The following is a 23436-nucleotide window of genomic DNA, read 5'->3' as shown; positions in this document are numbered from 1 at the left end:
CGGTCAAGCAGGAATTTTAACCAAAATTGAAATTCCCCTTGCATTGCTGATTCAGATCTGTTACTACCAAAATACTGCAGAGCCTGTGATGTGGTAGTGCTGAAAAAAATCATCCTTAATGACATAAAGGGCCTGTTTTAAGACTACTTGGTTCCATTAGTATTTCCAAGGTAATACAGTCTTCTGGGTGTCTTCATATTATCAAGTTAACTGGTGCACCATCCTACCAGGGTTGCCAATCACCCTTGAGTACCTTTTATCACATGCTTGGGTTATTTCTATTTAAGCGCTCTCTGTTCTGCTGACTCACCATCCTCAGAAGTGCATGCTGCCTATTACTGACATTTCTGAGAGATGCACAAATTAGACTGAAGCACTGGCAATTAATATTTCTACTCTTCTCTGCATGACATATACAATATTATAAGTGGTACTTTTCTTTTGTAGAAATGAAATTAAGTTACGGAAAAAAGATAGAGTTTTTCAGATCAAAATCAATGACAGGCACTTTCCAGACAGGCTTATAAAGGAAAAGAAAAGACTAAAACATGATGTAGCATTTTTTTTTCTCTCCCAAAAGAGCTTAAAGCAGGAGGTGGAATAGCATCTATGACATTATATCATTTTTAAAAATCCTTAAAGGAATATAATAATTATTTTATCACTTAAATGTCTTTATTATTAAAAATTAACCAAATATAATCTATGATTCAAAAGCTGAGCCCCAAATTTATCAGCCATGGTAAAGGCCAAACTTTTAGAACCATACAATGGTTATTATGCATGATTATTGCACAGTATTTGACCACCCAATGGTTACATGCAATAACGCCAAAGTTCTGAAATGGCATCTAAGTCCATACCTGACTGTTAGAAGTTTCCCTCTTCACATCCTTCTCTCCGAGGGAGCACAATACAAACTCCATCATCTCCCTGTGCCCAACCTTGGCACCAGTCCTCCTCGCTCCCTTTATATCCACTCAAGTGTCACTTCTATGAGTGTTTCCTAAAAATGGTAACATTCCCCTTTCCCACTTCTTGCTTGATTCTTAGCACTTTCCATCATTTGACACTGTCACACATCTCAACACCCCAACAGTCTCCACCTAACATGTAGACACCTGTTGCTTATAATCTGTCTCCTCCTACTGCCCTCCTCCAGGGGATCTTCCCAACCCAGGGATCAAACCCATGTCTCCCTCATTGCAGGTGGATTTTTTTTTTACTGTCTGAGCCACCAGGGAAACTACTAGAATGTAAGGACCATGAGATATTTTGCAATGATTTGCTTATTGCTATACTCTTGGGCCCAGTACAGTGTCTAGCACAAAATACATGTCAAATATTTTTGTTGAATGAATTAGAGAGACCTTCCCTTCCTGAGAGTGGAAATCTACATTTCTGTGTAAGTTCCCTGGGGCCAACTACAGGAGAATATCATACTCATAAAGTTAAAAAATTGCAAAATGAGGAAAAAGGAAGGTTGCTTGTCCTGTTTCACTGTTATACTGAATCATTGTCTGATAGACCCATGAAGGGAATATTTAATTCTCCATGGGACTGTACCTTTGTCATACCATTTACTGTTCATTAGGGTTCAGAAGCTATGAAGTTAAACTGTGATTATCAGATTTTTATCTTATAGAAATTAAATGATTTTTGTGCAGAAAAAAATAACTCCAAAGATTATACCTTTATTGCACTTTATAAAACAAATTTGTATCTACCTGGCAATCTTTTTTTTTTTTCTTTTCTTCATTGCCTTTAAATGCACTTTGCCTCAAATGCATTTTGAACCAGCTTTACCACTTGTCTGGTTCCCTTACCAATGAATTAAATAAGTCTTTTACATGCATTTAGTCTATATCTGTATGAGAGTAATATTTTAAAATTTTAAAGATAACATTTTGGCAGTTTGTGTGTGTGGTGGAGGTGGGGAGGGGGGTTGTCCTATCACAAGATTCCCAAACATATGATAGAGATCAGGAAAAAAGCAGAAAATCTGGTTTGCTGGCATATTCATTTCTTTGTCGAGTTGTTGGCAAGCTCAAATCAGTTTTTTAAAGTGTCCACTTGTGTTTTGTGATTTTTGACCTATGGCTGATGTTGCAGAACTGGAGAGTCAAGCTATTTGTCCAGCTGTTTGTCGTTGAGAACATCTTTCCCTCTTGTTTGGCTTCCCTGGTGGCTCAGATGGTAAAGCATCTGCCTGCAATGCAGGAGACCCAGGTTCGATCCCTGGGTTGGGAAGATCCCCTGGAGAAGGAAATGACGATCCGCTCCAGTATTCTTGCCTGGAAAATCCCATGGATGGAGAAGCCTGGTAGGCTGAAGTTCATGTGGTCACAAAGAGTCAGACATGACTGAGAGACTTCATTTTTCTTTCCCTCTTGTTTGCAGAAGGTAATGGCAACCCACTCCAGTATTCTTGCTTGGAAAATCCCATGGACGGAGGAGCCTGGTAGGCTACAGTCCATGGGGCTGCAAAGAGTCGGACACGACTGAGCAACTTCACTTTCACTTCCCTCTTGTTGCCTAAGTCTCAAATACGTAACTACACTGGGCAAGTATTAACAAAATAGATTATAAAACCTCACAAAGAAGCTCTGTTCTGATTGTGTTATAAATAATAATAAGCCTGTACAAAAATCTAATATTACCAGAATTCCCAGAAAGTAAACTAAACTTCTAATACTTTAAATATGTTATCATTCATTTCCCAAATCCACAAACCAACAAATAGCTAACAGGAAAACTGCTTGCTGAGAAGCATTTTTATGTAAAAACCCAAGTTTATGTAACCAAAGTGAATCCTTGGACATATTAGACTTGTTTGACCACTTCAGTTTAAAAGCAGCTATATATCTTCTCCCTGACTTTATCTATGTAGACTATAATACAAGAAAACATTTAACAATAGATTTCTATTTTTTTTTCTCATGAATAAACAATTTCATCTGAAGTCCTCAAAACTCCTATGTGTTTACTGTTCAGACAAGACAACATATTTCATATAAAATTTGGGGTTATAAAAAACATAAAATTATTTAATTTAAACAAATTCTGGTAACAAATTAAACAAATTAAATTACAATTCTGATAATTAAATCTGTTTAATGTCATCAGTGACTGTGTTCTATAATATACCAATTTACACATAATATTCAAGATCTTTAGTTAACATTAAGAACTTAAGATAATATTAAATTGGGTTAATTAATAAATAATCTTTGGGTATCTGGATAATTTTTTAAATTTTGTGGAAAGTGAACGTGAAGTCACTCAGTTGTTTCTGACTCTTTGCGATCACATGGACTGTAGCCTACCAGGCTCCTCCATCCATGGGATTTTCCAGGCAAGAATACTGGAGTGGATTGCCATTTCCTTCTTCAGGGGATCTTCCCAACCCAGGGATCGAACCTGGGTCTCCTGCATTGCAGGCAGACGCTTTACCATCTGAGCTACCAGGGAAGCCAAATTTTGTTTAAGTCCAACTAATTTAAAATGTGCTAATTTCTGCTCTACAGCAAAATGATTTAGTTACACGTGGATAATTCTTTTCTGGGGGTAATTTCTAATAAGATAAAATATAACATTTGTCAGAAAGCATAGTTTTATATGTATAAATGTATATATATTATATGAGAAACCCTGAATAATACAACTTCAAGGAAAAGCCCATTGCAGTATAAGCAGAAGCAAAGATTACATATATGTGTGTGTGTATATATACAACTCAAGTTTGACACATATATGTATTCATACATATGTCTGTGTGCATACATGCTTAGTCCTATCCAACTCTTTGCAACCCCATAGACTGTAGCCTGCCAGGCTCCTCTGTCCATGAGATTTCCCAGGCAAGAATACCGGAGTGGGCTGACATTTCCTCCTCCAAGGACCTTCCTGACCCAGAAATTAAACCCAGTCTCCTGCATCTGCTGCATTGGCAGCAGAATTCTTTACCACTGAGACACTTCGGGAGTTACTCTGTTAATAAGGGACCAAATTTCCCCAAACTTCTGACTTTTTCCTTTCAGTATCAGATTTTAAAATGGGGAGAAAATTCAAAGCGTTTTTTACACCTAAACTGACGTTGGTGTTTTCCAGAGGGTCCTGGGGTTTCCCAGGTGGTGCAGTGGTGAAGAATCTGCCTTTGAGCCATGGGGTTCAATCCCTGGGTCAGGAAGTTCCCCTGGAGAAGGAAATGGCAACCCACTCCAGTATTCTTGCCTGAGAAATCCCATGGACAGAGGAGCCTGACAGGCTACAGTCCACGGGGTTGCAAAGAGTTGGACCCAACTGAGCACGCTCGCACACTTGGAAAATCACAAAGATTTGTTTTGCTTTAATTTATGTATTTGCTATTGTCACTGTAACAAGTCACCACCACTTGTCTTAAAACAACACAAATACAACCCCCCTTATATTTCTGGGAGATCAGAAATACAAAGCAAGGTTCAATCAGCTAAAATCAAGACGTTGGCAGGGACGGTTCCTTCTAGAGGTTCTGAGGGGAGACTACAATTCCCTTCTTTTTTTCAGCTTCTAGTGCCCACCCACATTCCTTGGCTTATGGTCCCTTCCTCCATATCCAAAGCATATCACTCCAATCTCTGCCTCCATTATCACACCACATACCCTTCTCTTTTATATAATCCTTATGATAATACTGGTCTCAATCAGATAATGCAAAACAATCTTCCATTTCAAAAACCTTAATTTAATTATGTCTGCAAATACCAGTTTGTCTTTTATGGTAACATATTTTACATCCTGGGGATTAGATATAAAGTCTCTGGGAACCCATTATTCAGTCTAGCATACCTTGTGAAAAGAGTACCAGAAATAATTAGGTAATCTACTTGAAGACCATGAGCCTGTAGCCCCCAGACGTAGTGGAGCCTGAGGATTGATAATGTTAACCCTTCTGGCAATGCTCTGTTACCTCACCATCAACCAATCGGAGAATTGTTAAAGAACTGATCACACACCTTAAGACTCTTCTCCCTCACCTTGTCTTTTAAAATGCTTCTCTGAAACTCTTTGGGGAGTTCAGTTGATTTGGGCATCAGCTTCCCGGCTCTTCTTGTGTGGCCCTTGCAAAAAAACCTTTCTGCATTCCGAACTCTGACTTTTTCATTTGCTTGGCCTTGCTGTGTATTGGGCATGTGATCTTGGGTTCACAATACTGAGAGGAGAACCCTTGATGTTCTGACATATCTCTGCCCTGAGACACTTTCTTTTGTTCTCTGTGAGCTATTCTATTTTTTTTAAGCTCTGAAGGCAAGGCTTGTAGACAGCTGAAGTCATCTTAGATTCCTTAAAGGCATCACTGAGAGGTATGCAAATATATGCAAATAGAGTATACAACAGAGTAATTAAAATAAAATCTAGTAGCCTTAAATAGATACCAAATAATAGTCCTAGGAGAGGCAATTAATTCTATTGTTTACAACCACTCCCTTTGTTAGCTGATCTTTTTTTTTTTTCCCCCCCAAATGAAGAGATAAATCACTTTCTTTGCTTCTGTGAAAGAAAAACAAAAAACATTGCATTTATATTCTGCTTCATTTTTGTCTGGAAAAGCATAGCCAAACAATGCCTATTAATAAGAGGAAAAATAACTCAGAAATGGACAACGGCTTGGAAAGTTTTCAGAGTCTGGCCACTGCTCACATTTTAGCCTCATCTTATTCCCCAACCCCCTCTCTCAACTCAGCTCCTTCTACATGGAAATCCTGGCAATTCCACCATCCCACATGCAATCAGTCCGCAACCAAAGGTTATTCCTCCATCAGAAGACAGAACACAGTCCCTGCCTTCAGATGCACACAACCCAGTCAGGGAAAGATATTAAAAAAGCAGGCAATTATATCATCCAGGATGCTGAATGCAATGCTGGAGATGCAAACAGAGCATGGTGGGAGTGTGAACTGGAGCACCTAAAAGAGGAGGAAGGACGGGTCAGAGAAGAGCCTGAAAGATGCTACACTTCAGCTGAGGACTAAAGGAGGTATAGGAAGCAAGTCCTAATAGAGCAGAGACCTAGAAGACAGGATCTAACAATCTGTATTTGGAACAACTACTCAGAGTTACAGGGGTGAAACATCAAGTCTAAGGCTAGGAGGCACAGGAGAATGAGGCTCCAGAGGCAGAGTGGCCAGAGTCTGGGCCCTCGGTTTGCCACTATTAAAAGATGAACTCTGGAGTGTTCAAAGTTCAAAGCTTATTTAAGCAGGGACTTCCCTGGTGGTCCAGCAGCTAAGACTGCCCGCTTCAAATTCATGGAGCCTAGGTTTGGTCCCTGGTGAAGGACTGGGAAGCCTGGCATGCTGCAATCCATGGGGTCACAAAGAGTCAGACACGACTAAGCAACTGAACAACAACAACAACAGGGAACTAGATCCATGTGCCAAGGACTAAAAGATCCTGCATGTAATGAGGAAAACCTAAGATTCAGCGTGCCATAACTAAGATTCGGAGCAGCCAAAAAATTATTTTTTGAAAAAGTTTATTTGAGCAACAATAAATTTCAACCCAGCAGCACCAAACCAGAAGTGGTTAGGAATGTTCTACCAACCGGGACTGGGCAGAGACTTGTATAGAGAAAAGGCAGAGTAAGAAAATTATTGACTCTCTACAGCTTATGGGAGTAACGATCCATCTAGAGTGGAGACCACCTGTGTGCACCTTCACAGAAGGAAAGAGGGGCCAAGACTAAAGAAGCCAGTCTCTAGTTCAGAGGCTGCTACTGTAAAACCCAGGTGGCTTTAGTGAAATCAGCATCAGTGGACAAGAGAGGGGGGAACGTTTTAAAGATATTAAGGATGGACAGAATTAACTGAATTGATCATAGATAAAGAGCTGGGGTGAGAAAACAGTCAATGTCACTTCCCAGTTGTCAATGGCAAAGCCCTTTAACGAATCCCAAATAATAAAAATAGGTTTCAGGTAATAAGATAAAGTCTAACCGTCCCCCCCACCCCCACTCCACCGCCGCCCCTTTTCCTTTGTGCTTAGTTCCACTGGCTTATAAGGTGGGGCGTGCAGAGGCCGAATACCTGGAGCTTCAAACCAAAGTTCCTGGTATGAACCGGCTGGGCTGCACATCACCTCAGGGCGTGTGCTGCTGCTGCTGCTGCTAAGTCGCTTCAGTCGTGTCTGATTCTGTGCGACCCCATAGGCGGCAGGCAGCCCACCAGGCCCCCCCCCCCACCCCCCCGTCCTTGGGATTCTCCAGGCAAGAACACTGGAGTGGGTTGCCATTTCCTTCTCCAATGCATGAAAGTGAAAAGTGAAAGTGAAGTCGCTCAGTTGTGTCAGACTCTTTGCGACTCCATGGACTGCTGCCTACCAGGGTCCTCCATCCATGGGATTTTCCAGGCAAGAACACTGGAGTGGGGTGTCATTGCCTTCTCCTCAGGGGGTGTACAAGCGCCTAAAACAGCTCTCAGGCAAGATGGCGGCAGGCCAGGTGCAGAGAGGCTGCGCGATCCTGGAAGGGAGGCGGGAACTGCACAGCGGGGCCAGGCCCGAACCCCGCTCCTCCTCGCTGACTAGATCCCCGAAAAGCCGCCCTGCCCACCACCTGATGCCACCGCAAGAGAGCGTTTACGCTCACATGTCTCCATTCTCTGATAAAGACTTTGCTTCTGAACTGAACTGAGTCTTATTCTGTGGGTGGGCTCGAGTGACACCAGACAGGCTGACTCGTGCAAGGCCTGACTTAAGAACTGCTAACAGAATTTTCATGCTTGGCGACTCTGTAGGTACTGGTATCCACAATGAAACGGAGCATGGGAATAGGATTTGGGGTTGGAGAGATGCTGAGTAGCATATTAAATGTACTGAGGAAAAAAATGCTTGATGAGCAGGAGGCAGATAGATAGGTTCTGGCACGTGGATGGTCACATGGAGTATGAGTGTAAGGGGATATGGCAATAGGGGCAAAAAGACCCCATACGAGGCTAGCTGGCAGCTGGGTGGGGGGAAAAAAAAAGTGATGGCTGAAGTAGGACAGTGACAACACGGATTTAGAAGTGACAGATTCAAGATATATTTAGGAAGTAAATTGATTTTGTCCCCTTCATTCTTCAACCATTCAAACATTATTCATGAGCCCAAGACTATGTTAATTGCTTTTATGGAATGAGTAATAGAAATCACAAGCTAGAAAAATCTGGATGCTGAAGACTTTGGCTTGTATTTTTAGCGTCTTTTTTTCTACTCTGATGTCTAGAGCCTTCTTAATGTTCATGCTAGAAATACGCAAAAGGAGTATTCCAGTCCTCTTATTTTCTGGGAGTACTGGAGGTGATTTACCCAAGTCACTTAGCTAATTGGTGGCAGAGCTAGAATTAAAATCCTTCTGGTTTCTAATACGGTACTGATCTCTCAACTTGGTGTGTACTTATAAATATTTAAAACAGCCTTCTAAAGATACACAGAATGTCAGAGAAGCTACACTTTAAACAATCCATCCTTATGCCCAAAGGTACATTAGAACTAGAATCATGAAATTAATAGCTATTGATACTTACTTACCCAGAATCAATACATTTCTTGGTTAAGATGAGTGGTTGTTTTTGGGTGTAACATAAAGAGATCGGGAAAAGCCCAGTGAACCTGAGTGCTGCTGACAGATGGAAGCAGCATGCTGGGAAGGCGGGGGAGCCTGCAGCTGGACACGGGCTGGGGCCAGCTTCAGCCAGGCCAGAGCTTAAGACTGGTGTCATGACCAGCCCTGGGCAAGGGTGGAGATATGAAATTAGTAACTGAGTCCATGAATTTAAGAACCTAAAATTTGGAAACCTTCAGGACATCCAGGTTCCTAATCCAGGTCCCCATATTCTAAGTGTTCTGTGACTTTGGACAAACATAATTTTTTTAATTTTTTCAAAATTGTTGGAGTGTAGTTGCTTTACAATATTCTGTTACTTTCTACTGTACAGCAAAGTGAATCAGCAATACGTGTACATATATTCCCTCTTTTTTGGGTTTCCTTCCCATTTAGGTTACTGCAGAGCATTGAGTAGAGTTCCCTGTGCTATAGAGTAGGTTCTCATTAGTTATGTTTTAAACATAGTAGTAGTGTATATATGTCAATGCCAATCTCCAAATTCATCCCACCCCCACTTCCCCCTTGGTATCCATACATTCGTGCTCTATATCTGTGTCTCTAGTTCTATAAAAAAGATTGTCTATACCAATTTTTTCAGATTCCACATATATGCTTTAATATATGATATTTGTTTTGCTCTTTCTGATTTACTTTACACTGTAAAATTGATTAGCCATATGCGAATGTTGCAGGCTAGAAGTAGAATTGCGCCCCAAAATGTGATATTCTAAAGAAAACCTATGACCAAAATGGCGCTCTGGCCCTAGACTGGAAGTAAAAATACATAATGTATATAGGTTACAAAAACCCCTAAAACAGGTCAGGTTTATTCAAATTATTTTATCGTGAAATGAAAAAAACAAGCAGACTTACTAATATAATGAATCTGAATTGAAATGTCACATTCTTTATGAGCCACTGCTACTTTCAAACAGTGTTAAGAACAAGTGTTCACTAAATGCATTCCTTTTAGAAGCTGTCTTAATGTGGAAGTGAAATACCATATACACTCACCATTTCCATGGTAACTATTTTCTTACTAAATGGAACTGGCATAATCAGCATTTAAGACCTTCTATTTCCTGAAATGTTCATCTTATATGAATGTCTTTATATTCAAGTTACATGCAGTAGCTTCCCGTTTTATTTTCTTCTTTTAATTAAACCTAATTTTGTTAAATGTGGTGGCTCTCTAGAAGAAAAATAATGTGGTGTATTTGTTGCTCTATTGTTTATAAGAGATTCCTTTAATATTTTAGTGTTTTCTAATAAAAACTGACATATTTCTTTTTTCCATAATGTTGAGAATTCAGAGCTTCTTTAAAAATAAATTCCATCAATATATGTCCTGGATGTGGTGGTTAAACACCACAAGAAATGTTTTGTCTGTGTTAAAAGATTATTTTCAGAAAATGCAGAATCATGTTTCTTATAAACATATGAACATGAATATGTGTTTAAAATGTTTATTTTACTCATTATGTGAATCTCTCTCCATGACATCTGAGTCTTATTTTCAACTAAGTCTCAACCTTTAGTCCCTGATGAACCTGCATAGCCCAGTTTTACCAAGAATCCATTTAGAATCTCCATCCTTGATATCTGATAACCCTGGCCTGCCTTCAAGAATAATCCTGTTAAGTTGGTTTAGAAAGAATCCCTCTATCCTTGAAATCCACTCTTAGTAAATTTTCATTGTTCATCTGCTCACTCAGCTGTTTGGCTATAAATTCCCAGCTGTTTTTGCTGTATTTGGACTTCCCTGGGAGCTCAGATGGTAAAGAATCTGCCTGCAATGCAGGAGACCCCGGTTGGATTCCTGGATCAGGAAGATCCACTGGAGAAGGGATAGGCTACCCACTCTAGTATTCTTGAGCTTCCCTGGTGGCTCAGCTGATAAAGAATCCACCTGCAATGTGGGAGACCTGGGTTCGATCCCTAGGTTGGGAAGATCCCCTGGAGAAGGGAAAGGCTACCCACTCCAGTATTCTGTACAGTCCTGCTGCTGCTACTGCTGCTAAGTCGCTTCAGTCATGTCCGACTCTGTGCGACCCCATAGACGGCAGCCCACCAGGCTCCCCCGTCCCTGGGATTCGCCAGGCAAGAATACTGGAGTGGGTGGCCATTTCCTTCTCCAATCCATGAAAGTGAAAAGTGAAAGTGAAGTTGCTCAGTCGTGTCCGACTCTTAGCGACCCCATGGACTGCAGCCTACCAGGCTCCTCCGTCCATGGGATTTTCCAGGCAAGAGTACTGGAGTGGGGTGCCATGGGGTCGCAAAGAGTCAGACATGACTGAGCAACTTTCACTCACTTGCTGTATTTGGAGTTGAGCCCAGTATCTCAATAGTCTTGACATTTATCACAGTAGTCCTAAAAAAAGTCTTCCTTACCATTTGAACAAGCATAAGCATATTTTTTTTTCTTTAACTCAGACATGTTATAACCAGTTCAAAGGAAAAATAAAAAGCACAAATTTAAGGGAATAAAGGAATCAAATTGTAAATGGGGACAAAACTGGTTTTTCTCAAGGAGCAAGGAAGTCTGCTGGACAAGACAGAGTTTACATATCTGTCAATTACCTACAGTTTACAAACCCTGAAAAATAGTTCAAAGACAACATTCTAGAATATGTTGTAGAGCGACAGTAAGACAGCCAGGAAGACTGACAGTACTTAATTTTCCACCAAAGTATAATTTTTATTTCTGGCATTGTGTGGTGACCATAGACAGCACAAGTCACACTGTAAATTTCTTTCTTTCATCAGTTTTGTAATCATACTCTTCTAGAACCCTTCTCACAATTTGAGCTGAAAAACTATTAACTGTGACAAAGTAAGAAAAAAGTAGATATTTAACTCTTACAGGTCATCTATAAAGTGCAATCTACACACTTTTGAGAAGAATCCAGTCTATTGATAATCCTTATTTAAAAGCCCATAAATAATCACTCAGTATGGCCAATAAATGTGTAAGATAGATTAATATTCTCATTAGTAAATACATCTTTTGAATTTTAAGAAAAATACATTAGAAGGAAAATAGAAACTAGCTAGATAGAAAAGAAAGTGCTAGAGAGATTAAAGAGTTCTTAATTTGTTGAAATAATTATATAGCTTTCATGGCAGTTTTTTCATACTGTCTTATTTAAACTGTTTTAAAACATATTTTGACCCTACTCCATTCAGTACAGTGGTGGTGCATGCTGAGCCACTATCGTGTCTGACTCTTTTGCAACCCCATGGAAGTCCGCCAGTTTCCTGTACATGAGACTTTTCACACAAGTATGTAGAACGGGTTGGCATTTCCTCCTCCAGGTGATCTTCCCAATCCAGAGATAGAACCCACGTCTCCTAGGTCTCTTGCAATGGCAGGTAGATTCTTTACCACCAGGCTACCTGGGAAGCCCCTGTCCAGCACAGGGACTGTGTCTATGACCATTGTCTCCTCCACACATCTTAGTGCCTTGCACATAATTATATGTTGACTGTGAGACTGAGTTGAATGCAACTCAATGAAGGCTTCTCTGTGTATGTAAAGTGCCATTTCCCAGGCTTTCTACGGCCCTAATTTAATTTAGAAAGTCATTTTAGATGATACTACTATCATTTACTGAGCACTGATCATGTGCCAGGCTGCATGCTAAGAGTTTTACACTTATTATTTCATTTAATCTCTGAAACAACTGTATGAGGTTATTATCCTCCTTTTACCAGAGATATAATGGGATTAGGTTTTATTGTTGTGCAGACCTACCCAAATATACACATGCATTTTGTCCTCTGCACTGTCATCATCTTTCTGGGATTAAAGCCAGTTTTCTTACCCCCATTTCTAACCTCTGTGTTTTGGGCCATTAAAAAGTGGGGGTATGCACATAGGCAATTTGAATGGGGCTCCAAAAAGCGTTAGGCTTCCCAGGTGGCTCAGTGGTAAAGAATCCACCTGCCAATGCAGGAGACTTGCGCTTGATTCATGGGCCAGAAAGAACCTCTGGAGAAGGAAATGGCAACCCACTCAATCCAATGGACAGAGAAGCCTAGTGGCTACAGTGCATGGAGTCACAAAGAGTCAGTCATGGCAGTGATTAAGCAATGACAACCACTAAATCTTGGGGTGTATCTTCTGCTGAGTTATCCACAGGCAATTATAGACATCTGTGGAAGGAGACCCTCACACCCAAGTGAGGATCAGCTCACCATATGCCTCAGCTCAGATACTGTGAAGTTGTCATCTCAAATGTAGGCAGATTGCAGGCACTGGTCCATCTTCCTGAGAGCAGAGGTCACCAGGTTCTCCTCCTTCTAGGCTCACTGACCTCCTCGAAAGGCAGGACACACCTCCTACTCAGGCACAACCCAACATTCTTTTGATCTCCCTGGGCCATAGCAAAATGAGTCTTTATCCCTGTTCTAAGAAATTGTTATGGTACCAACATCTCTCTTGATTTTTAAGAAGCATTTATTTTTCACTCTCAAACCAGCTAAGTTCTTGAGAAGGAAAAACCTTAATTTTAGAAACTACTGTTCTGATGTAGGCTTCAGAGGTTGTTTTAGAAATTCAAAAACTGAATAGGCTTCTTGTGACTTCATAAGAGAAGAGTCCAAATGCTTCTGCAACCATTTGGAGGCCTCTGACTGAGTCTCAGGGGTAGGGAAGCATTTTCTGTTAAAGGCCAGATAGTAAATATTTCCAATTTTGTGGGCCACAGAGAGTCTGTGTCACATAATCAGCATTTTTTATATAACCTTTTCAAAGTATAAAACAATTCTTAGCTCCATTGCTTCTATAAGTTCAAGGGATTCACTTTCTTGATCTGAATTGTAAGAAGAGATGTGTTCAAGACATTTGTTTGTCTATTTTCCTCTTTTGAGCTCAAATCATTTGAGAACGTCATGCCCAATGGGAAGTGAATACCTGAACTTGTGAGTTTTGTATTTCTATATGTATGTTTGACCCATGGCTGAAATTTTAAAACTCAAGCTATAATAAGCTCTTTTTCAAATATTATACAAATATTATATATCTTTTCTGAATCTTTATACGTCTATAATTTACAATGACCTTTAAGTGTTGAGTGAGTGTGTAAGATTCATAAATTAGATAACAAAGTCTCTCCAATTAAAGGAGCTCTATTTTAATTGACTTATAGGGATAAATGGTATTTATATAAATTGAATATTAATAAAATTCTGAGAAATGAAAGAAACTTATCTTTTAATAATTTTAGTGAGCTAAAAAAAGATATTTTTAATGAAATTAACTGAAGTAATTTAAGAATTCAAGTTCACATAATTTGGATAAGTTTTTGCAAATGAGACTAATATTGTTTTGGTAAAAACAGTTATATCTTCTCTGGGATATCATCATTTAAGAATCATATGAGATTACATTTTTATTTTACTTGGGTATGTTCTTCTTACATTCATACAGGCTTATTTATGGAATAAGCTAGCACTACTTCAATAAGCTAGCATTACTTCTGAGGAAATATCAATAGCCTCAGATATGCAGATGACACCACCCTTATGGCAGAAAGCGAAGAGGAACTAAAGAGCCTTTAGATAAAAGTGAAAGAGGAGAGTGAAAAAGTTGGCCTAAAACTCAACATTCTGAAAACTAAGATCATGGCATCTGGTCCCATCACTTCATGGCAAATAGATGGGGAAACAATGGAAACAGTGACAGACTTTATTCTTTTGGGCTCCAAAATCACTGCAGATGGTGGCTTCAGTGATGAAATTAAAAGACGCTTGCTTCTTGGAAGAAAAGCTATGACCAACCTAGACAGCATATTAAAAAGCAGAGACATTACTTTACCAACAAAGGTCCAGCTAGTCAAAGCTATGGTTTTTCCAGTAGTCATGTATGGATGTGAGAGTTGAACTATGAAGAAAGCTGAGCGCTGAAGAAGTGATGCTTTTGAATTGTGGTGTTGGAGAAGACTCTTGAGAGTCCCTTGGACTGCAAGGAGATCCAACCTGTCCATCCTAAAGGAAATCAGTCCTGAATATTCATTGGAAGGACTGATGCTGAAGCTGAAGCTCTAATACTTTGGCCACCTGATGCAAAGAACCAACTCATTTGAAAAGACCCTGATGCTGGAAAAGATTGAAGGTGGGAAGAGAAGGGGATGACAGAGGATGAGATGCGATGACATGATGCGATGACATGTCACTGATGTGATGACATGAGTTTGAGTAGGCTCTGGGAGTTGGTGATGGAGAGGGAAGCCTGACGTGCTGAATTTGCAAGAGTCAGATAGGACTGAGCAACTGAACTGAACTGAGCATTATTTCTACTAATTGTTTAAGGTTTTGAATAATGTGAATATGTGTTTAATCAAATTAAATCACTATTCTAATAACTTTATTTCAACATTAATTATATTTTATAATATGTCAGCTAAATGATAGCTTTCAAGATTTTTAGATAATTTAAAATCTTGGACTGATATTAAATTGAATAAATTAATGGATATTCATTAAATACCAGATCATTTCCAAGTAAGATGGAATACTCACTGAAGCATTAATTACTAAGTATAACTATAAGTTTATATGCTTTTTATCTCTTATTTTTTGATGGCATGGAGAATCTATATTTGGAGTGTTTTATGAATGTTTTCATATTTTTCCACTTTGAAAACCTGTACTATAAAGATTATATAGGAAATAGGAAGTTACAGAGGTTCAGTAAAAGGGAATTTTATTCATCCTGGTAAGAGGTGGCTATAGTTTCATAGTTTTGTTTATAAAATTTTCAAAAAGAGCTTTATATCAAATATTATAATAATGTAAAACCAGAATTTAGTTTTCTGTTAAAATGAAAAAATTTGTCTTGGATTATGACTAGGTATTGATAAATAGTCATGAAAGTTTATTTTTATCTTCTGTCTAGATGGAAAAATTCTGTATTACAGACTCATTTTCACAGATTATGTTTATTATTTCTTTGATTATTCAGGAAAACAAACGTTTCTCATTTAGGAGAAAGTTAAGGTTCTTTCCAATCAAGTTACCTTCCAGACTTACTTTTAAAATATTTTATAGTCACTTTGGTATTTAAGCATCCCATGATCTTAGATAGCCAAATATCCCATAATCCTGGCTCAAAAAAAAGTGAAAGTGTCACTTAGTTGTGTCCAACTTTTTGTGACTTAGTCACTTAGTTGTGTCCAATTTTTTGTGACCCCATGGACTGTAGCCTACCAGGCTCCTCTGTCCATGGAATTCTCCTGGCAAGAATACTGGAGTGGGTTCCCATTTCCTCCTCCAGGGGATCTTCCTGCACGAGGGATTGAACCAGGATCTCCCACATTGAAGGTGGATTCTTTACCGTCTGAGCCACCTGGGAAGCCCATTCTGGCTCAACCAAGCATTCAAATCGCCTAACAACTTTTCATATTTTGCCTTCCCAAAATTGAAACCTAAAATATATCTTCTTAATATATATATTTCATTGTGGATAAAGAAGATGTGGTTAAAGAAGATTCTTTATCCACTTACTGTGGATAGTCACTAGGTTGCATTTATATACATAGGGTCTTCCCAGGTGGTATTGGTGGTAAAGAACCCTCCTGCCAATGCAGGCAATGTAAGAGATTCAATCCCTGGGTAGTGAAGAAACCCTGGAGGAGGGTATGGCAACCCACTCCAGTATTCTTGCCTGGAGAATCCCATGGACAGAGGAGCCTGGCAGGCTACAGTCCATAGAGTCACAAAGAACTGGACATGACTGAAGCAACTTAGCATAGCACACAGGGGAATATTATTCAGCCATGAAAAATAAATCTTGTCATTTGCTACAGCATGGATGGACTTAATTAGAGTATATTATGCTAAGTGAAATAATTCAGACAGAGGAAGACAATTTCCAGTCCTCTTCTTCTGGCAGGCTGGGAGGTGGGGCTAAAAGATCCAACCATCTAATTGCATGTTTAGTTTCTCTGGAAACCAGGTCCCATCCTCCAAGAGTCACTTTATTAGCACAAACTAAGATGTGGTTGAGAGGGGCTTATTGTGAATAACAGAACATTCTCTTCTCAGCCTTATCTCTAAAGAAATTACAAGTGCTTGGAAGTTTTGTGCCAGGAACCAGGGACAAGATCAAATATATGTTTCACAAGGTGTGAGACAAAACTTTAGCTGAAACAGTTCTAAAAGTTACAATGAAAACATATGCCAGAGACCACTTCAAGTAAGGACAGTTGATATACTTAATTACTCATACATAAATGACACAACTCTTCAAATCTTTTCTAGAAGAATAATACGCATAAATAAATAGTATTAGGAGCAGGAGCAATCTTCAATTAGTCCATCATTTTTAATGATGTGACTGGGGATTATTCAATCATTGGAGATATGGCAATAAGTATGCTCCACATCCTAGAGGGGACTTCCCTGGTGGTTCAGTGGCAAAGACTCTTGACTCTGTGCTCCCAATGCTGGCAGCCCAGGTTCGATCCCTAGTTGGGGAACTAGATCCCACATGCGGTAACTAAGTGTTCACATGCCAGAACTAAAAATCCCATGTGGGGCAAACAAGATCTGGCATAGCCAAATAGATAAATATTTTAAATAAATAAATAAAAGGAATGGTAATAGTTTTTAAAAAAACAAAGAAAGAGATACCCCAGAGCTATGTATTATTTGGTTAACAAAACTTACTATGACTAAATATTTCTCTTTGACTTGATGATTATTTGGGGCTGGTTTTTTTAAGAAACAAAAGCATCTCGTCCCATTAACTGCCTGAAATAATTCATATAAAAGGCCTGTTCCAGGAAGAACTATCACCATAAAGTACTGAAACATAATATGAACTAGATGTGGCACTGTAGGAGAAACTAAGCATTTTGTTTGCTCAAAGTGTTGTATCTGCCCATTGTCTCTGTGTGGCCTGGAAATCATTTGTTTGCCAAATATTTGCTTTTTTAATTGCCAACTAAGAAGTATCACTTGTGATCAGGCTCTACAAGAATAGAGTGCTTAGGCACTGCAGCTGCTGACCTTCAACACACTCTGAAAGGTGTTCAGGGAAGAGGTCAGAATGAAGCACTCTGTAGTCTGGGAGAAACTGGCAGAACAGGCCTTCAGGTAGATATTTTCAGAAGATTTATGAGCCCAATATCTTGAATCTTCTCATATCCAGAAAAGCAGTAAAATCATGAAAGGAGATATCTGTTCCTCATGACTAGCAGTAACATTCTTGTGACTGGCCTCAACCTTCTGCCTAAATGTGTGCTTAACTACATGTACACACCCTTTACTAAAATCATGTCCATAGAGACCTCCCCCAATATCTCCTCTGAGCAGTTCCTCAGAGCTATCTGACAGGCTTTCTCCCATGCTTTTTACCTCAACTTGCCCCGAATAAAACTTTACTCACAACTCTTACATTGTGCATGTTTTGTTTTGTTTTTTTAATAGACGTCATCTTCCTATAAATTGTCTCCCTTCCCTTTGAAGTCCCAAACCCCTACCTGCTTCTCTTTCTCTCAGATGGCATAGAAGCTTCAGTTGCCTGGCCTGCTTTAGACTCATATTCTTATGGAGCCTTCAAACACAAATAATTAAATTTTATTTTCTCCTGTTGATCTCTCTCATGCTCACTTAATTCTGACCAGCCAAATAACCTAGAAGGATAGAGAAAAGATTTTCCCTTCCCCACAGCAAGCACTTTTGAAATATAATGGATAGTAAAATAATGGGAAAGTGAAAGTGAAGTCGCTCAGTCACATCTGACTGTTTGCGACCCCAAGGACTGTAGCCTACCAGGCTCCTCAGTGCATGGAATTTTCCAGGCAAGAATACTGGAGTGGGTTGCCATAAAATAATGGGAGGAGAACACTAGAACAGTTTTTGGGAAACAGCCATGGTTTTCCCAAGACTCTGGAAAGGCTGTAGGGCTTATTAGGAAGTACAACCTACAAGTGAGTAAAAAGGTAATGGGGTGAATTACCAAAGGTAGCAAATTACCAAAGGAGACAACAATTCTACGGTAATGCTCTCCAATTCACTCTTGAACTAAAACCCAGCCAGCAAGTGAAATAAAGTGAGCAGGAAGATCCCAGGAATTGACATTCAAATAAGCACTCCGGGCAACCCACACTGAATTCTGCCAGGGGAAGAATTTTGGGGGTGCTTATTTGCATGTTGGTTACCAGACAGTTCTTTCAGTTCATAGTCATTTTAAGACACTCATCGTCAGAGCCTGGGAACACACTGAAGTGTCTGAACAAAGGTGACCTGGCAATGAGTTCTCTTCTGTAACCCTTAGTAGTTTGTTGTTGTCTAGTTTCTAAGTCCTGTCTGACTCTTGCAACCCCAAGGACTGTAGCCCGCCAGGCTTCTCTGTCTATAGGATTTCCCAGACAGGAATACTGGAGTGGGTTGCCATTTGCTTCTCCAAGGGATCTTCCCAACCCAGGGATTGAACCCAAGCCTCTGGTGTCTCCTGCACTGGTAGGCAGATTCACTACCACTGAACCACCTGGGAAGTCCATAGGAGGTAATATGCCTACATGTTTATCATGGAAATGGAGCAGCGCCTATGACCACTGGACTACTGTTTGTCCTGTTAAAGAAACGAGCTCTGACCACATTGACCCCGTTTCTGCCTTAATCTCTGTATTCTGATGCTGTGGAGCCTCTGAGTTCCCCTTCTCAGAAAGAGTAATATCTCAACTCTGCTGTTACTGCATCCGCTTTCTATTTATAAAGGTGCACTTTAAGAAAAGCAATGCTTCTTTCTTTAATCCACAGCAATATTTATTGCTTCAGGGGAATTCCAGTTTTGTCCTTTGGTAAGCTCACAGCTATCAATTTAAACAGGCAAAGCAAATGTGTTTTCTCTCCTTCATGTGAAAAAGGCTGTGGTTAACAGGATTCTGTCACTGCCAAGTATAATCATTTTAATTATTTTAAAATAACTAAACAAATAAAAGTAAACACTAGAAGATAATCTTAAAGTCAAGAGTCCACTCTAGACATTTCTGTCTCCAGGCATCTTTGCAATCAGCACAATTCAGCTTCCATCATCATTGTTTTTTAAGTGCCTACTAAGTACTAGTTGTGGTTAGAGTGCCCACCTCTGCCCTTTAGTCACCAGCACTCACCAGAATAAACACACAAACAGGTCTGTACAGTTACACTCAATAGTTTCTAAATCTCATAAGTCGATACAGTATTCTCTTTAAGGACAGAGTACCGGGAAGACTATAGGTTGCATGATGATGAAGAGAGATGCAATCCAGGATGATATGCTTATAAGCAGGATGGAACAGCAACAAAGATAACATCTCTTTTCTTTGGGTAAGGGGATGCTTTATAATGATGGCCAGATTTTTGCAATGAATGCAAATGAATTAGGACAGTCCCCAGCTGTTTCTATCCCTTTGGTATGTATAAGGTGAGTTCTTCTGAAATGTGGTCTTGAGAGTAGAATAATTATTTTAGGTATGCTGGTATAATGGACTTCATCAGTCTCATACTCAAAGCTCATTTCAACATTGATCTATTATAATACCAACTATACTCAGGATCCTCTGAAATTAAATTCCAGTTACTTTTACTAGTGATACTCAAAAGACAACAATGGTGTGTCCTCTCGACCTCGTAATCAAGGACTGTGCAGAGAAAATACATAAAATTAGCTCAATAGATCATATGATGATTTTTTTTTATGCATAGTATCTGCAAATAGCTCTTTGCTTCAGGAATCCCTAGCTGTGTGTATGTACTGCTTTTAATCCCACCTACTTCCTTTGAGTATGTTAGTTGTGCTTCACACAGGAGAAATGCAAACATTTTTTTAGCGTGCAAACAACAGTAAACTACCTCTTTTCTCAGTTTTATAGTTCGATGCAGATATTTAACACTTGTCTCATATTTCTTATTATCAAAGCACCTGCTATCATGTGAGAGAAATAGATTTTAGTTTTAGTCACTATATAGAGGAATAAATCAAGATAAAAAGAGAAAAAGAATACTGACTATACATAAGGTCTATGATGGGCTTCCCAGGTGGCTCAGTGATGAAGAATTTGCCTGCAGATGCAGGAGTCTTGGGTTCACTCCCTTAGTCAAGAAGATCCCCTAGAGAAGGAAATGGCAACCCACTCCAGTATTCTTGCCTGGAAAATCCCATTGACAGAGAAGCCCGGTGGGGCTACAGTCCATAGGGTCACAAAAGGCTTAGTGACTAAACAGCAACAAGGTCTATGACACAACCGAAATCTGAATTCAGAATTTCTAAGGTAGATTCTTCTCATAAATGCAGGTATAGCACACAGAATTTTTGACCAATGAAAGCCGCAGAATGAGGACCAACTACTTAGTGGAAAGTGTGTATCTTGTAAATTTTTTATCAGTGTCTTTTCCCAGAAATAATTTGCTTCTATATTCCTCACAAAATGGCCTGAATAGAATAACTAATAACATAATTACTTAAGACCTTTGAAATAGTTGAAGAGAATCTGATGAATGAATTAAAAACTCTGTCCTTTTTATGAGTATCATTACTATAATTTGATTATATATGGAGTTTTATTGAACATTATTAATCTTTCTTAAATGCTAAGACAGGAGATTTAGATATTTTTAAAAGTTATCTCTTAATGTTTGCCAAGCCACAAAAACTACTGAAATGTCAGGGTTTTAAAAATGTTGATGGTAATTAGAATGAGTATGTGTTTAGATCAAAAGAAACAAAATTTCTATAAAGCTAATATCTTTAAATACTTACTAAATATCAACATATTGAGCAATATTAAACCATTTCTTGGAGGTGGGTTGTTTATTGAGGAAAAAATCTAATCTAAGATACTAACCATTTAATTTTGGTATCAATTCAACTCCTTTTTTAAGGCAAAGTCCTGCCCAAAGTCACTGTAATTTAAAATTCTAGAGAGAAATCTATCTCGACTGAAAACTATACTGTTCCACACATCTTATTTTGTAGAAAATACATCTTAAATTTTACAGATTGATTGGAAAGCAACATGTTTATGAAATACCTGGAGATAAATGACTAGAACAAAAATATGGGTTTTACTATCATATATTGAATAAGTGGTGGGCTTTGACTGCCTTTTTTGTCTGATTCAAAATTTTACATATGTTTCAATTCAACTTTTATTGAAATAATCATTTTCTCTGCTTCATTTTGGTTGCTTATCATTGCCAATATTTCTTGGGATGACAGAAATAGGACTTTATAGACAAATTTCAAAAGTACTGGAGAAATGAGATGGTTGTGGATCTCAGAGAAAGAATCAGAATTGAACAGCATGAAGGGATTGGGTTGGGAGAGAAACAAGGAAAACTGAACAAAGGGACATGTCTTAATCAGAGCACATTTAGAAACGTGAATTTACTAAAATTAGCCTGGAAAATCCCATGGACGGAGGAGCCTGGTGGGCTGCAGTCCATGGGGTCGCTAAGAGTCAGACACGACTGAGCGACTTCACTTTGACTTTTCCCTTTCATTCATTGGAGAAGGAAATAGCAACCCACTTCAGTATTCTTGCCTGGAGAATGCCAGGGACGGGGGAGCCTGGTGGGCTGCCGTCAGTGGGGTTGCACAGAGTCGGACATGACTGAAGTGACTTAGCAGCAGCAGCAGCAGCTTAAGTAAAGAGAGGTCTCACAGATTCCAGAGAATGAAATCTAAGTGCACACAGGGCTGGGAGTCAGAATGAAGATGAAGACCAAGATGGCTCTGCATCTCTCAAAGAAACGTGGCTTCCCCTCCATTCTGCTTCTCTGCTCTGGTCTCTAGTTTTCTAGCTTTGTCTTCAAAGCTATTGATTATTCTTTCCTGAATCATTGACAGGCAGGTAGTTCTGGTTCTCCATGGTACAGATTCTTACCCTGGTTCTACAAGACTAATTATTTTCATACCTGATGTTTCTTCCATTCTGATTGCTTCAGTTCCTGAGCCTCCACCTCTTGCAATCAGCTCTGGTCAGGGTGGATCTGATATCAAATGGTGATAAGGTTGCCCCATCTGAAACCTGTCTGAAGCAATATTTCTAAAATAAGTGTTAGGAAGGTACGAAATGGCCAGTGTCTGTATCCTATGGAATAGAAAAAATCCTGGGCATTTGTAGAGAAAGAGCCACTTGTTTATCAGGCTATATTGTTGTCTTGGAAGGCTGAATTTGAGACCAGGCAGTGAAGAGTGGAAATGATGAGATCAAGGTTACAAAGTAACAAAGTAAATTCTGCATGAAATCAAAAGCAGGAGTCTTTGGAGAATGTCCATAGCAATATAGAATAGAACATTATTCATAAGCTTGTCTTTTACATAGTGTAGAAATGGAAAGGAATGTCAACAATTATGCCTTGAAAATTGTAAATCTTTAAATGCTCTGTTAAGAAATTACTATTTATAACATTCCATAAACACAATAAATAATAGTATTTCTATTTATAAATGATTAAATGTGGGTCATAAAGAAGGCATTCATGATGAATATTCATAGATCCCAAACCAATCTGTTGTCAGGTATAAAAAAAGAACTTAAAGTCTGAATCCCTGATCTTTCCAGGTTACTATGTTTAATATACTTATGAAAATGAGTCAATCTATCATATATTTGATACAGAATTCCTTAAATGTAAAAAGAAATAAAACTCTTTCTAAATAACAAAATTAATAAGCCTTTAGAGTTTGGAACACCTTTACTTAGTATATGAAATAATCTATTTATCAAACCAAGAATACCTTTACTTCCCTGTTTTATGCAGCATTCATTCAGAGCTAAAACGTGTGAATAATTCTTCATCCCAATAGTTTCAGTAGTTTT

The 23436-nt window shown here is 39.0% G+C and overlaps 1 protein-coding gene and 1 non-coding gene across 33 annotated transcripts in view; both read right to left on the bottom strand.

The window, feature by feature from the left end:
- The window catches only part of LOC147361561 (uncharacterized), a 631042-nt gene that overhangs the window by 493563 nt on the left and 114043 nt on the right, over nucleotides 1–23436 (bottom strand). For 6 of the 32 annotated variants that reach the window (XR_015138072.1, XR_015138081.1, XR_015138084.1 and 3 more), the window contains one exon: nucleotides 22529–22645. The exons of the other annotated variants lie outside the window; for them this stretch is intronic. The gene's annotated coding sequence lies outside the window, so the exon portion shown is untranslated. The remainder of the gene's footprint in view (nucleotides 1–22528; nucleotides 22646–23436) is intronic. 32 annotated transcript variants of the gene reach the window in all.
- On the bottom strand, nucleotides 3400–3471 carry TRNAC-GCA (transfer RNA cysteine (anticodon GCA)). Its single transcript has one exon. It is a non-coding gene; the product is annotated as a tRNA-Cys (tRNA).

The sequence above is a fragment of the Bos grunniens genome, chromosome 12 (genome assembly GCF_055505025.1).
Source record: "Bos grunniens cultivar Pamir isolate PY7600 chromosome 12, Bosgru_T2T1.0, whole genome shotgun sequence".
Lineage (NCBI taxonomy): Eukaryota > Metazoa > Chordata > Mammalia > Artiodactyla > Bovidae > Bos > Bos grunniens.
The sequence above is the reverse complement of the archived record's forward strand: the minus strand, read 5'-3'. Positions and strand labels throughout refer to the sequence as shown.